The sequence below is a fragment of the Fukomys damarensis genome, unplaced genomic scaffold (assembly GCF_012274545.1).
Source record: "Fukomys damarensis isolate Sample0158 unplaced genomic scaffold, DMR_v1.0_HiC HiC_scaffold_3, whole genome shotgun sequence".
Taxonomy (NCBI): Eukaryota; Metazoa; Chordata; class Mammalia; order Rodentia; family Bathyergidae; genus Fukomys; species Fukomys damarensis.
In genome coordinates, this window is record NW_022900915.1 from 15319664 (window position 1) to 15333944 (window position 14281).

General features: G+C 47.4%; 1 long non-coding RNA gene across 1 annotated transcript; it reads left to right on the forward strand.

Moving 5' to 3' along the window:
- Window positions 1-490: 490 nt before the first annotated feature.
- On the forward strand, window positions 491-8468 carry LOC104855110. The gene is made up of 3 exons (XR_778325.1): window positions 491-583; window positions 6625-6788; window positions 7969-8468. It is a non-coding gene; the product is annotated as an uncharacterized LOC104855110 (long non-coding RNA).
- The last annotated feature ends 5813 nt before the right edge of the window (window positions 8469-14281 follow it).

Sequence of the window (14281 nt, forward strand, 5' to 3'; positions counted from 1 at the left end):
CAGACCACCGAACAAAATTGTCTTTTTTCATTGAACGTAATGTTGTAAACGTTTCTTTGTCAAGGAGATAAGAGTTGTATTGCATTTATTTTAATGATGGGGGATATTTTCATGTGCCTTTTCCAGCTGTTGGGTATGGAGGGTGCATGTAAAGGGCGATCAAACTATATGGTCAATATTTAAATAACTTATTACAGTAAAAGACACATTCCTGGGCCAGGGATTTAGCTCAGTGGTTCCACCGCCTGCCTCACAAGCACAAGGTCCTAAGTTTGATCCCTGATACAAAAAAAAGAAAGAAACAAAGAAAGAGTCATATTCCCATTTATCCTCCTCAAAATACTGCCCTTCCCTTTGAACCCATCATTCTTGCGTTCCCTACAGCAATTCTACAATTGCTTTATAATTCTAGAATTATGAGTGTCTTTACAAGTTGTGATGAAAAGAACACTGGGAACCTCCTCTGGCGAGCGCCGTCCAATAGAAAGACAGGCTCAGAAAAACACCACTGCGTGTCCTCATCCAGCAGATCTGACCCCGTGCAACTGCTGGCTTTTGTTCCAAGTTAAAGTTACAGTCAAAGGTAGGCATTTTGAATCGATTCTGGACTCTGAGGCAGCCGTGAAAGCCCAACTAAAGATACTCATGAAAGGACTTCCGGAGCTGCTTCAGAACGTGGCAAGAATGGCGGGTTAAGTGTGTTCACAGAGAGGGGAAGCATTTGGAGGGAAATTAATGGCACTCTAGGTTTTACTGCAGTAAACTTCAAGATATTCAAGCATTCTTTATTTTTCTGGTCACATCTCACAGGTGTGGGCAGACGGCTGAACCAGTGGAGTTAGGGATTCACCCCCTCACTTCAGTGTTCCCTCTGTGCATCGTTCTCACGACAGTACAAACCCTAAGGTCTCAGTTTAGGTGCTATCTTCTGAGAGTCGTCCCTATTTTGTGATTTCATTGTCCCATTATTCTTGGGTTTTTTGTTTGTTTGTTTGTTTGCTTGTTGTTGTTGTTGTTGAGACAGGGTCTCACTATGCAGTTGAGACTGACCTGGAACTCACTACGTAGCCCAGGCTGGTCTCGAACTCACAGTGATCCTCCTGCCTCAGCCTCCAGAGTGCTGGGATTACAAGCGTGCGCCGCCACACCCAGCTCAAGGGTATACTCTTACATGGACCTTGAGCTTATGTTCAAGTCTCTACTTTTAGTCTTACTATTTATTATTTATGTAGTGGGAAGATGGATGTGTGGAAAACAGTAACCAATAAATGAGAACATTCAACAAATGGTCTTGAAATAATTAAGACACCAATAGATGAAACAATGAATCTTGCACTAAACTTTACAGCCTCTATTACAAAAGTCAACTCAAAATGATCATTGATCTAGATGTAAAATACAAAACTTTTGGAAGAAAACATGGGAGGAAATCTTCATAATCTAGAGCTTGGTGACGAATTCTTAGACCGGACACCAAAGTCACAATGCACAGCAAAAAATAATCAATAAACTGGGCTTCAAAAAATTTAAAATTTTGGGGGCTGGGGATTTATCTCAGTGGTTCTGCTGCCTGCCTCATAAGCATAAGGTCCTGAGTTTGATCCCTGGTACCAAAACAAACAAACAAACAAACAAACAAATAAATGTATGTTTGCTCTGTGAAAGACCTTATTAAACCACAAATTGTGAGAAAATATTTACCAGTCACATTTCTGACAAACGACTTCTATCCAGAATGTAAAAGAACTGTTTGAATCCAGCATGAAGATGATAATCCAATCAAAGATCAGAAAACAGGCAGCTAAAACCCCCACAAAAAACCCAAAAACTTCAATAGATACTTCGGCAAAGAGAATATACAGATGGGAAATGAACATAAGAAAAGATGTTCCCCCTAGCTAACGGGAAATGCAGATCCAAACCACACGACGCACCACCATATCTTATCATGGCAGCTGGAAAGCAAATACTGACTAGATTGCATGCTAGAGAGGACGTGGAGAAACTGGAGCTCTTACCTGGGGGTGGTGGGAACGGCTGGTGGGCCCACTCTGGAAATTAGCTGAGAAGTGTCTGAAGAAAGTAAACGCACTTACTATAATAGGATCCAGCTATGGTGCTCCTGGGCACTTATCCTAGAGAAAGGAAAGCTTATGTTCACACAAAAGTCTGTACGTGAATCTTCAAACCAGAGTTATTTGTAAAAACCAGAAAGCTGCAAAAACCCAAATGTCCTTCAGTGAGCGAGTAGATGAGCTGTGGTACCCTCCACCGTGCAACACTACTCAGCAATGAAATCCAGCACATCCAACAACTTGGTGGATCTCGAGGACTCTCAAAAGAGTCCCTAGGGCCGGATGTAGCTCAGTGGTACAGCGCCTGCCTCACAAGTGTGAGGTCCTGAGTTTGATCCCTGGTACAGCAAAAAGAAGGGGGGGGTCCCCTACTGTATGATTCCATATTTTCAAAATGACACAATTATACAGATGGGGAAAGGATCTGTGGTTGTCTGGGGCCAGGGGTAGGGAGAGGCAGTCACTTGACGGTGACGATCCAGTTTTGTGTCTTGATTGAGTGGCAGTCATACAGATCTGTGCAGGTGGTAAAATTTTGTAGAACTATAAACACACACACAAGCGCATGTAAAATCTAAGAAAGGTCTGTAGCCTATTAATAGTGCTGCACTATGTCAATTTAATGATTGGTGGGTGTGCTTTCTATAAAATGTCACTATTGGGTACGCTCGTTGAAGAGTACAAAGGATGGAAAAGGCCTCTTGGGCTATTTTCACAACTTATTGTATACCTATAATTATTTTAATATAAGAAGCTAAAAAAAATAAGCAAGGCAGCTCCAAATATGTAGAATAAATGTTAGCAGCGGTGAGCATCCAGGGGAGGAACGACACTCATTCAGTTGGGAGTGGTCGAGAAAAACTTCAGCTCAACTGGCGTTTATTAAGCACTTATCCCCTGTTGCATAGCAGGCATCACACCATGCACGAAAGGGATTCAAAGCCGTTAGTCCTACTCTGAAGAAGTTAGGGCACAGGGAGGAGGAATGGGGATGTGGGGAAGTGGCCACTGGAGGGGTCTGGGCCCCAGCAGACCCACTGCAAGCTGGATCTTAACCGTTTATTACTTGGACCCCTGTGGCCATCTAACTGGGGAACTACGATAACCCTTTAGGTCTTTGAATATCAGTGTCAACGCAGACCCTGTGTCCAATAGTTCTCAAACAGGTAGGCACAATAATCCCAGATTTCCAGTGTAAAGTGGCCGTGGGTCCTTTGTGGGAAGTGCAGGGACATTACATGCCAATAAGGGGGTTATTACTTGCTGTGGCATTACAGGATCTCTTTTTGGAGACCTCTTCAGTCAGTGGCTTCCATGTACAAAAACTGGCTTCAGTCTGAACACTGGGCCAGGGATTATATCTTGTGACTGGGCCTTGATCTTCTAATGATCTCTCTCTCTCTCTGATTTCTAGAATCTGCTGCTGCAGGTGGAGTAGTACCCTTAGTGACTCTCCATCTGTAGTCGTGTGTTCCACTGTGATGTTTCTGTCAGTGAGAGACAATGATATGACAATGGTTCCATCAGATTTTATTGCCTAGGAACGACGTACCCGTATTTGTTTTTAATACACTAAATGATATTTGCACAATGACAAAGTCTCTGTATTAGCCAATTTCCTGCTGCTATAAGGAAATACCTGAGACTGCCTACTATATGAAAAAGATTCTTTAGCTCACAATCCTACACTGGGCGGTCCCATTCGTTCAGCCTGTGGCAAAAACCTCCAAGTACGTGGCATCATAGTGGGGGCACACACGGGGTGAAGAAATCACAGGGCAAGACAGGAAGCCAGCGAGCAAGGAAGGGCCAATATTGCTCTTTGATTACAAGTCTCTTGTAAGGACACAAGAACTACATTAATTCCTTCCAAGGGCAGTGTCCCTCATGACCTAATTATTTCCCACCAGGACCCACCTCTTAAAATTACATCACCTCCCACATGGCCACACTGAGGACTAAGCTTCCCGCACATGGATGTGTAGGGATCAAACACAGCATCACGTTTCTCAAACATTTCCCCATCGTTAAGTGACCATATGTTTGGCCTTCTGGACACTGCAGGAAAATAACTGTCACCTTAACTTTCTATCTGCACCTTTGGCTACCACTTCCGTTTTGCCAGCCATTATGATCATTTTGGCTCCCTGGTCTCTAGAGGTCAAATCACTCCCTGCTGTCCTCTATTGTTTGTGGGGGGGTCCCACCATCACCATCAGGGAGCCAAGTTCTAGAAAAGCCTGCAGAGGAAAGTCATCACTGTCACTGAGTGACACTGGCACCCCTTGTAGCACATCCCTTACACCCTTGGTGAATGCTGTGTCCTCTGAGTCCTTCCGCGGAACAGATCATTAAACAGATGTTCTGGCTGGATGTAGTATCCATTTCAGCACACCCGCTTCCTCCACTATCTGCCAGGCCAATTCTGAAAGTTCAGCCTTGTTCAGCATGACCTCACTTCCTCCATTGCCAGGAGCATGCAAGGGTGAGTTAGGACCATCTGCAGGGCCCTTGCAGAGGATCGTGCCACTGAGGGCCAGTGCTCCCTGGCCAATGGCATCAGACCCAGGCCATGTGTGCTCCTCTTGCTCTGTACTGTGTGGTTCAGTCCTCCTGCCTGTGGAGGCAGGGCCTTTGCAGTGTTGTCCTGCCCAGGGAGAATGCTAGCTCTTCTCAGCTTTAGCTGTTCAGAAGGTCAGGCCAATCTGGGAATCCACAGACTTCTGAGGTATCTTTGTAGATGTTGCCAACCTATATGTCGGGATTCCAGATTTATCCCACCAGGGTCTTGACCTTGGTTAACAGAACCATTTACCCATTTCTTTTTCATTGAAGTTCAGTCACTTGGACTATGGAGTCCTGGGTTTACATTTCTGCCTCACACTGAAGGACATTAGAATTTGTGTGCAACAAAGAGGCCTGGCTTTCATTTGTCTCTAGCCATCTCCACCTTTGTTCATATAGCTACTCTCAACTCCACGTCGAGCCCCTCACGCATGTCCCTGCTCAGCCACCGGGGGAATTACGGTTGGGCCACCACTTTGTCCCACTCTCGGCCCCGTCAGGAGAGATCCAGGTCCAAACCCTACCTGATCAACTGCTTCCTTGGGCCATTTTCTCAGCCAGCGCTGAGCGGCTGGGTTCTCCAGAAGCAGACAGTGAATCAGAACTGGGTGCATGATATTTAAGGACATCAACACCTATGAAGAGCAGGTGGCAGGGAAAAGATCTGGGCAGGAAGCCATCAACTGCAGGGCAGACCCATCACGTGCAAGGCCATGCCAGAAGGGCGCGGGGAGTAAATGGCTCACGAGAGCTGTCTGGGTCTTATGGTGGCCAGGTCTTTTTCCCTCACCTCCCCTGGCCACCAGGTGTAGGCTTCCCTGAGGAGGACATGACTTAGGCAGGGTGACTCCTCATTACCGAGCCAGTACCTCAGGGAATCAACAGCTAGCAGCAGTCTGCTCATGGCCCCACAACCCGACAGCAGGTCTCGCCCTGACAGGAGAGCTGCCTGATGAAGTCAAAGCCATGCTGGTTGATGAGAAACTTACAGAGATTGAAGAGTGGGCGGGATTTCAACATATATAAGAGGAAAAGAGAAGGGAGAAATCTCAATGGGAGAACGCACCCGCTGGCTGCCCAGGAGAGGGCAGAGCGAGAGGTTCCCTCGAAAAGGCAGGTCAGATGGGGGCATCACATGGGGGAAGCTGTCTTTCAGGTCTGGGACATGATCCGGGAGCCCTTGTTCAGTTACCTTTCAAGGGCCAGCAGCCTGATGACACTCGCTATCCATTTGCTTCTCTCCCTTGAAAAACAGCCGTGACTGTTCTCCCTCATCCATCCCACAGAGATTCCTGGAGCCATCCTCCGAAGAGGGTTCCCAGCAGTGCCCTGGATTGAACCAAGGAGCTAGCAAAGCTCCTGGGAGGAACAGCTAATATGTAACATCTCCACGAAGAAAGGAGATAATCTGGGCGTGGTGGCACACACCTACCATCCCAGCACTCTGGGAGGCTGAGGCAGGGGGACCCAACCTGGGCAATTTAACAATTTAGACCTTGTCTCAAAAAAAAAAAAAATTTTTTTTTTTTTAAATTAAAAAAGGGCTGAGGATGGAGCTCAGCTCAGTGTGAAGGCTCTGGGTTCAATCAGAATAACAGGAAAGACAGAGGGAGGGAGGGCGGGAGGGAGGAAAAGAGAAGAGAAACAGAGAGGACCCGTCCCTTAACGCCCTGCAGAAGTCCTGGCATTCTCATCAGATCTCTGCTCAGGGTAGGTCAGGCAAGAGGGGTGTCCACATGCTCTCCCCTGCCTGAGGGGCTGCAGACAGAGCCCTGGAGCACACCCACCTCTAGGGAGCAAAAGACCAAACCACTGGGGTGCAGCCTCCCTGTATGGTTAATGACACAGGCTCTTCAACCTATGCTGATAAATCCACTGTAAGTTGAAAATCTCATAAGCTAAAGATGCTTTTAACACCCCTAACCTCCTGCGGCCCCTGGCTTAGCAACCGTGCCGAGAGTCAGTGGCTTCCTTCCTGGTCTAGTGCCTGCGTGGGAGCTGCCCTGCCTGCTGCCCAGATCCGGAGAGAATCATGCTGCGTGTCACTAGCATGGCAAAAGATCAAGTTCAAAAGTCCAAGTCCAGCTTCTTCTCAGTGCACCTCACTGTCACACTACTGAGAAGCAGAACTCGTCACGTCGGAACACTGTAAGTTGGGGAACCTATGTATGTAAACTAGCAGAGGGACACGGGACTGACAACGGAGCCATCTGTGTCTGAAATACCCGCTTCACTGTCCATTTTGAGGGTTCTCACAGAGCAATAAGGCACCCCTGGTTTAAGAAGAAACCAACAAGGGTTTTCTTTTTTAGTGCTCGGTTTTATTTTTTTCCACTTTTTATTTGTGTCTATCCGTTATGCAGGTGGCTGGATCTTGTTTGGGCAGATTTGCACATGTATAAAACATACTCTGACCATCCCTCATCACCTCCTTGCCTCCTTTCCCCCTCCAGCTTCACATGTAACGTGTTTTGATCACACTAACTACCCATCATATCACCCCGCCCTCTTATTCCCTTCCCCCAATCTGATTTTGATTGTTCTTGAATCTAGACACATTCACAATTCCCATCAGCACCCATTTCCCCTGTTCTAATTCCCTTTGAGAAGTGACCATGGTCAGTGTCTATCTTTATAAATATGTGATGATGCACGTACATTTCTGTATGTGTGGAAATGGAAATAATTTTTATGGACGCATTCTGGAGGGGCTGTGGTAAGGACGTGGTCTTACTAAGTTCCAGGCTGGGCTTGAACTCACCGTCCTCCTGCCTCAGTCTCCACACGAGTTATCACGTTCAGCTTGAAGAAGACTTTTTTTTTTCAGACAAGGTCTCACTATGTCGTTCAGGCTGGTCTTGAACTCACTTTGCAGTGCCCAGGCTGGCCTCAAGTCTCAGTGATCTTCTTGCTTAGCCTCCTGAGTACTGGGATTGCAGGTGTGTGTCACAACATCCAGCTAAAAGCATTTCTTAAAAGTAAATCTCAACAGGGCTGGGGATTTAGCTCAGGGGTTATGCCATCTGACTCATAAGCACAAGAACCCGAGTTTGATCCCTGGTACTAAAAAAAAAAGTAAATCTCAACTACTTGGGAGGCTGATGCTGGAGAATCGAAAGTTCAAGGCCAGCCTGAGCAACTTAATGCAACTGTCTCAAAAGCTCAATATTCCCTGGGTTCAATCTTCAGTACCATTTTAAGAACTAACTGTCCATCATACCCTAAACTTGCACTTTTCACACACCAGTGTGTCCTGGAAACTCCCCATATCAGCAGCGTAGTAGCTTTGTAATGGATCTGCTTGGGAAGGCTGAATCCCATTTTTCAGAAAACCCTGCCCGTATGGAGCCAGCGAGGCTGTACCGAAACGCTGCGACTGGACCTGGCCTACGGCTGCTTGTCTGCTGGCCGTAGCTACTCCGTCTCCCATTCTCAGCTACTCCTGTGGAGCCCACATCTCATCAGCTGGAGGTGGAGCAGAGACCTGTGAGTGCCCGCTGGCTCCTGCTCTCCCCTACTCTATATCCCGCTACTCTTCTTGCCTGTCCTGTGGACCCCAAGCCCTGGAGAAGACATCGGCTTCACCAAGACGGTTGAGCCAGCTCCCCGAGCTGTGTAAAGTGCAGCCCCCGTCACACACACGTGTACACACACACGTGTACACACACAGGAGACCTCCTAGTGCTTCCATGTCTCTAAACTCGAGCACAGAATGTTGCTTCCTTCCTTTTTTCTTCATAACAGCCATGGAAATGCCTCTCTCCCACTGAGGTACCTTTGTGAGTTACACATCATTTTGTCAGTCCGACAGACCGTGCAGCAATAAACACCCTGGTTCGTGTTTTTGTTTGTTTGTTCGCTATATCTGTTATTAGTTCACCAGGGCAGAGAAATAAAAGAGATGACAAGAAATGTTTGCACATTTTCCAACTTAGTTGGGTCCTAACTGCAGGGAGTCTACGTTTCCTTAGAGGCGACCAAAGCGGGAACACTGACGTGGTAATTTTGGTCTTTTCTCTAGCAAGGATAGAGCAGTCTCATCTGGCAGCAATCAGTCAGGTGAAGGACCTTCCCGGGGCTCAGCAGTGGTGAGCTCTAACATACACCCAGCACGGGAAACCCTAGGCTGGACAGTGTAAGGCACACAGGAAGCGTGGGGCATCGAATTAGCAGACTCGATTCTTCACTGCCCCTTTACGGCAGTTCACACACCCATAGCTTTGCTGTGTGGGCTTCCTCCTGTGGCCTTGGGCTTGACCTTGTGACTTGCGCTAGCTAATTAGATACTTCAGATGGGCAATGAGCAGAAACCTGAAATGTGAGTGGGCAGTGGGCTTGCCTTGCTTTTGGGCCATGAAAATAATGTACTTCAGATACCTGCTGATCCAAGGCAAAAGAGAGACGTGGTGCAGATCTAAAATCGACCCACAGGCCAGAGCAGAGGCCAATCAAAGCGAGCCGAGCTCCAGGAGCCCCAGCTGGCCAGAGCCAGCTCACAGTCACACATAGCGTTTAATCATCGCACGTCTTTAGTCTCCCTTAGTTTGGAACAGGCTGGTAGCCCCCAAGATCCTGCCACTTTTGAAGATTACAGGTCAGTTACGCTGTGAAATGTCTCTCAGTGTTGTGGTGCAGTCGTGTGTCTTTGTCAAGAGCATCTGGAAGCGATGCTTTGTTCTTACTGCGTCCTCAGTAGCTGCTGATTTCCGCCTGTCCCGCTGCTGGTCATGCTCACTTTGGTCACCTGATTGAAGTGACGTCTGCCAGACTCCTTCACTGTAAGCTTACTCTTGGCCCCCTTGAAATAGGCATTATTGTGGAAAGAATTTTGGAACTGTGGAAATGTTCATTTATATTAGTGTGGAGTCATGGTTTCCCAATTCAGCCTGTAGGCAATAACCCATTAACTTTGGGGCTGGAGTGAGGCTTAGTGACACAGCGCTTGCCTAGCATGCATAAGGTCCTGGCTTTGATCCCCAGCACATCCGTTCCGTTGTCTCCTAGAAAACCTTTTTTCGTTTCCCTGCAACTGGCAGAAGATGGCAATGATGGCCCCATGGCTCCTGGGTTGCATACTCTTGGGCAAAAGACTAATGAAACCGATTAGTATCTGATTCCCTGGTCCGAAGTCCTGGAAGAGGAGAGCTGAATTGTCCAGTGGGAGTCAGTAGTCTACCTCTATACCTTGGAAGATTATAGGTCTATAGCTAGGGGGACAGGGATTCATAGTACAAATTTGATTCCTAAGCCCATCTTTGATTGACTGATTTCATATGTTTGGAGGTGGTCTTGCTATATGTAGTCTATACTGGCCTCAAACTTGCTATGTAACTCAGGCTGGCCTCAAACTCACAATCCTCTTGCCTCAGCCCATTTTTTTTTTTTTTTTTTGTACCGGGGATTGAACTCGGGTCCTTGCACTTGCAAGGCAGGCCACCGAACCGCTGAGCTAAATCCCCAGCCCTCAGCCCATTCTTGATAGGAAGCTGTGCCTATTAGGAATTAGCAAGCCAATGGGCTAAGGAGACACACCCCAAAAGAGTCACCTATCACCCATTATAGGCAAAGGACGGAGCAGTGGCTATGAAGTACACAGAAATAGACATGACATCATCTGTGCCCTCAAGCTAACAATCTCTGAATGGAAGAAAATGGTTCAAGACAGCATAGACCCAGTGGCAAAAGCTCTGAGAATTACCTTGGAGAACTAACCCTACCTATCCCAGGTACTGATCAGCAACACCTCCATTCCCAGCACAGAGCTGCTGGTGGAATCTGGTTACTCAGCAGTGGGAAAAGCAGGCCCAGTCAAGGCCCCTGACCAACACTGTCCTCTTATTCTGCTGGCCCTGGGCCTCTCCAGGGACCAGGAGCCCTCACCACTGATTTATGGCTTGTGCAGTCAGCAAAGTTAGATCTCTGTGGCTTTGTTTTTATAGTATTGCTTATCTAAGACCTGGCTTCATACCTCAGACATATAAATCTGTTAGAGGGTGTTATATTGCCCAAGAGGTCTTCCCAGGTAGGCAAGATTTTATTCTCATCTATAGATTCTTTCAGACTCCCTAAACCTGATTTCCTCTCATGCATGCAGGCTCTCTACTGACTGGAAAAGCTCAATTGTGGCAGCAGACCTGGTAGACAGGAACTGTCTCCTTCCTGAAGCCCTTTAATGTTTACAAGACCCCCATTTGCCCACAAAATTTAGAGGGTCACTCTTGGCTATCTACAAAGGAATTCTGCTAAGACCCACCTGCTCTAGTTAATTCTCCCATCTCTACAACCTTGACCAAAGGGACATCATAATAACAAAACAGAACTGGGATCCTCTTACAACTGATTCTAGTTGTCACTCAAATCTTACATGGCTAGAACCACATTTGCAGTCTAAAGCAATATGTTGCTGAAGCAAAGAAGGAAGTGTTATGCACGTTCTTGAAATTCCTGTTCATTTCCCTCTTTCTTTGTGAGTGTTGTTTAGCCAGAGGAAAGCTGTAGCATTTGTTCTAGGGATGAGCAGGGCCAAGGCTGAAGATTTAGTTCATGTGGCTGAACCAGCAAACCTTGGAAAGCCTCCCAGCTCCAAGCCAAGCAGCACAATCCCCGCACCTTTCTCAAGAGCAGCCTGCTTCCTTTAGGGTAGGAGAAGGCTGCGCCAGGCTGGGTCTTGGGAGGAGGAGGCTCATGGGATGAAATCATCTGTTTTGAGGGCTCATTCCTTTGCTTTAGGGACCATGGATGGTGTTTACAAGAAAATACTAAGACAATGGGAGCGCCTTGTTTTCCTCTGCCCGTTTACTCTAGATCAGCACTTCCCAGAATGGGTTCTATGCAACATTAGTTCTTTGAAATGTTCATCAAAACAGTTTGGGAATGGGCAGGGGATTAAGCTCAGTGGTTCCGCCACCTGCCTCAAAAGTGCAAGGACCCGAGTTCGGTCCCCGGTATCAAAAAAAAAAAAAAACCAACATTTGGGAGCTGTAGTTCAGCAGTACATCATTTGCCTAGCATGTGCATGGCCCTGGGTTTGGTCCCCACTGCTGCAAAAAATAAACCAAATTAAACTGCAGAACAAAAACGTAAAACCGGACAATACTGTCTACAGTGGTCCCAACCTGGGATTAATGGGTTTTTTGTTATGTTTTGTTCCGGGAAGGAGTTGACAAGACCAGAAATTAAGAAGCCCGGTTAACTTTGTTTCCCAAACCTATTGGACCATGAAACACACACTTCCTGCCACTCCCTCCACCAGTAACCTTGGCGCTCTCCCTGGAGTCAGTGCCCTGAGGAACTCCCGGCTGACTTGTGCAGCTGGTGCTGAATCTAGGGTCACCGTATTGGGCACCGTCACATATTGACACATTTAATTCCACCCATAAACCAGGCACAATTTGCCCCTGAAAAATATGATTCTCTTAAACAAAGGTGGCCTCTACATCTCAGAAAATACACAAATATTTAAGAAATTAAATGACAGAAGTTTCTAAAATAAAATTGCCTATCTAAAGTGAAAGTTGAATTCAACAAGCCAAATGTGATAAGCCTTGGGGGGGGACCTAAAATTGGAAGATTTATCTCATTCAGCAATGTCTACCGTGAGCTTCTTTCATTGGCCCAACTCATTTATTCAACAACTTCTTTAAGCTTCGGTTTTCCTGTTCACCCTCCAGGTATATTATCCAGAGGGGCTCAGAAAGGAACACACACACACACACACACACACACACACACACACACACACACACGCAGTCAGTACATGACAACCCTTGAAAGATCAGATGTTAAAGATGGCTCTTTCTTTTAATTTTTATTTTGAGGCAGGGTCTCACTAAGTTGCTAAATTTCCCAAGCCAGGCTCAAACTTGCAATCCTCCTTCCTCAGCCTCCCAGAGTGCAGTGATTACAAGTGTGCACAACCACCGTGCCTGGTTTAAAGGTGGCTCTCTATGTCTTGGTCTGAATAGAGGTTGCAGTGGACCAAACCAAGACTACTGAGGACAGTTACTCCTACATGTCAACCAAAGGCATTCCCCTCCCAATATGAGATTTAAGGTAAAAAATAATTTCAGAACCCTTGGTAAACACTGACCTGGAGGGCAAAAGAGGAAGTGGTTGAAGGAGTTAGAAATGACGATCTCTCTGGAGAAAGTCATTGGTGTGCTGTGGCGTCTCTTTCAGCTGTTGAGACTCGGCTGGCTAGGAAGTGGAGTGCAGAGGAAGGGTAGAGAATCATACCCTTTCCTGCCCCAGGGATGATGGGAGGAGGACAGTGAGCAGAAGACTCTAGAGGTAGATACGCAGGTGTCAGGCCCATCTCCCCTCGGACTGGGGCAGGGGAAGGCCGGAGAGGGGAGCACAGTGAGGTCGGACGTGTGCGCCTGCAGGGTCCCAGCACACAGCACAAGGCTGAGCAGAACAGCAGGCTGAGCGCAGTGAGGTCCAGCGAGCAGCCCGGAGCCTCTCTCAGCTCCTGTCTGTGCGCGGGAGGAGTTCAGAGCTGGAGGCCGCACTGCATCTCCTGCCCGGGGCCAGTGGGAGGATCTGACTGGGACACCAGAAGGCCTACTGAGGGGAGAACAAGTCTGCAAGAGTGTCCTGCCATGTACCGTCGGAGCCAAGTAGGAATGGACCCACAGCCGCAGAAGCTGCTCCAGGTGCAGGGTGGCCTGAGGACAGCCCTGTCCTCAGCCAGCTCACATCCAAGGGCGAGCGCAAGAACCAAGGGCCTTGGAGTCTCACAGGTACCTCCCCACCCTAACCCCCTTCTCTGACTGGGAGAAAAGGCTGAGTGAACCTCAAGGGGCCATTTGCAAAGTCAGACCCATTACCAATCACATCGGTGTCTGTATTCGCGTTCCCTGCCTCCCAGTAGGCAGGAGATAAGGGGGCTTCTCCCACGGTGGCCTTCAGTGCAGAAGCTCCACTTTTCCCGCACACCCGAGAGCTGCAAGAACAAAGCTCATGGCCCTAAGACAAACTACAGCAGTGGGAATATTTCTTTCTACCAAGGGATGCTGCTACCTCACAATGCAATTCAGTGAGCCAGCCCAGGTAGGGCTCTGCCTCCTGTGTACTGGGAGCCAAAATTTCTTTGATAGATAGTGAATATCTCACTTTCATAGAATATTTTATTTTCAGAACAAATTGTCAGAGCAGGGTGTCGGTGGCTTCTGAGTCCAGGTGGGTGTGGAAGCAGAGGCCCTGGTGATATGAGCGGGACAGACGCCATCTTATGCCTCTCTCTGGTCCCAAATTCACTTTCAATGATGTGAGCAGGACAGAAGCCACCTTAGGCTTCTGTCACGTTCTAAACTTGCTTTCTGAGTCTAAACTAGCTTGTGATAACCACAACCAGCACGCCTGTGTGTTAACTTATGTAGAAACCATACAGTGTGGTAACCATATGGCCTGCATGCCAGAAAGATCATCTTGTGAATCCTTTTAAGAAATTTATAGGGCCAGGGATTTAGCTTAGTGGTTCTGCCACCTGCCTCACAAGCATGAGGACCTGAGTTTGATCCCCGGTGCCCCACCCCCCAAAAAAGAAATTTATAAAAATATAAATATTTTTTAAAGAAAAATACATTTTTTTACCGCCATAGGATTAGCACATGTTGTCTATACACCGTATCCGATCAGCA